Source organism: Grammomys surdaster, unplaced genomic scaffold (assembly GCF_004785775.1).
Source record: "Grammomys surdaster isolate TR1022 unplaced genomic scaffold, NIH_TR_1.0 170, whole genome shotgun sequence".
Lineage (NCBI taxonomy): Eukaryota > Metazoa > Chordata > Mammalia > Rodentia > Muridae > Grammomys > Grammomys surdaster.
The window spans coordinates 5,901,579-5,903,639 of NW_021604618.1; positions in this window are offsets into that span (position 1 = coordinate 5,901,579).

The following is a 2,061-nucleotide window of genomic DNA, read 5'->3' on the forward strand; positions in this document are numbered from 1 at the left end:
TCTCTCTCTCTCTCTCTCTCTCTCTCTCTCTCTCTCTCTCTCTCTCTGTGTGTGTGTGTGTGTGTGTGTGTGTGTGTGATAGAGAGAGAGAGTGATATGTATACGTTTGTTTATGACCACATGTGCAGGTGCATGTGCACCTGTATGCAGTGTGCATGCAGAGACCAGATGTCACAACACTCATTGGGTGTCTTGCTCCATTGCTCACTGCCTTATTTTTTGAAACACGGTTTCTTGTTGACCATAAGGCTCAACAATTCCAATAGATGGGCTGTCCAGCAAATCCTCCTCTCTCTACCTCCCCAGTACTTGGACTATTGACAATGCCCCACTGTACCTAGCTTTTCTACATGCATTCTGGGATTTGAACTCGGGTCCTCAATTCATGCACTTGGAACAAGAGAGAAGAACTATGGGAAAACTTCCATGGAAGCAAGTAACCCTTCCGACTCACCCCACAGGCTCACAGAAAGGAAAAGAGAAAGTCAGTCGTACATGCTTCATTTTGACGGAAAGAGAAAAAATATATTATCTCACATTGCAAAACACCAAGCCTGGATATCCCAAAACCTGACTTCAGTTCTATACAAACTTTGGAAACCAAATGATAGCAAGGTGACTGAGCCATGGTCACTTGCCCTGGGTTCTCCAGGCTTTGTATCCTAAGTTCAAGGCAAGTAAAGTTGGTTAGTTACCATTTGGCTCCAAACCTGAGCTGGAATATTTTTCAGGACTCAAATATTCATAAGTATAATCCTTTTCAGCTATTCTTGGAAAACTTAGACTCAAAAAGAAAAAGATGTATCAAACAGCTTAGGAGAAGAACATAAGAGAGAGACCCAATAATTAACAGCACTCTCTCTGTCTCTCTGTCTCTCTCTGTCTGTCTCTCTCTCACTGTCTCACCCTCTCTCTCACTCTCTCATACATTTCTGTGTTGTTTACTTTCATCAGTCCTATTTCACTCTTATAAACAAGCAAATCCATATGCATTACGAAAGTTAACCCTAATGAATTAATGAAAGTATTGGATGCATACAAAAATAAGCTTAAAATTGTTTAGTCCAAAAAGTTTGGATGTGTTTATACCAAGTTCTACCAAGTCAAGAGCACTAATATTTTTATATTCTCCCCAATTTTACCCAGCAGTCTCTTCCTTGCTACCCACATTGCAATCATTTTGCTGTTATTTGTCTCCTACTGTGAGTCGAGACCACTTTTGTGTCACATGCTAAAACAAGCTAAGCAAAGGACCCTGGTCCTTTCCTCTAGAGACAAAACTTCTATTCATGATCCTTTCAAATATTTTCAATTTAGGCCCTACCTGAAGCAGTCCCTGACTTTCATCATAAAATTGCAAGGTCAGAGCTACCTAAGATTCTGTGTTGTTCCAAGCAAATTAAAAATGGAACATCCTGGGGCTGGAGAGATGGCTCAGAGGTTAAGAGCACTGACTGCTCTTCCAGAGGTCCTGAGTTCAATTCCCAGCAACCACATGTTGGCTCACAACCATCTGTAATAGGATCTGATGCCCTCTTCTGGTGTGCCTGGACAGCTACACTGTGCTCATATAAAATAAATAAAACTTTAAAAAAAAAAAAGTGGGGAAGAGCCTTGAACTCATTAGCACAGGAAAGGACTTTAAAAAAAGAAAAAGAAAAAAATGGAGCATGCTGACAGGTGTTAGCCAAATTTTGCAGGAGGCAAAAAATAAAAAAGGGCCAGTTAGAGTCTGGACGATATAATGCCAGATTCCAGCCTGTGTCATAGCCATGTAGCTGTGTGATTAACTATGGAGAAGTTGGAAATGCTCACAGGTCCTTTGCTCTCTGGGCTTCCCCAAGCTTGTCTTCCTACTGTCCTTCTGCCTACCTGTCCATCCAAGTTCCAAACCTCCTTATCAACTTGCCTGTGCTTATTTCCTATGACTTCCCAAAGGCCCTTTTAAAAGACCTTTTCAAATTCAATTTCTTCCCAGACAGCAATGAGCTCTAGCTGCAGATACCAATCAGAATCTCCTCCTGCAGCCAGGGTCTGAGTAGGTAAACGCCACACTTTCCA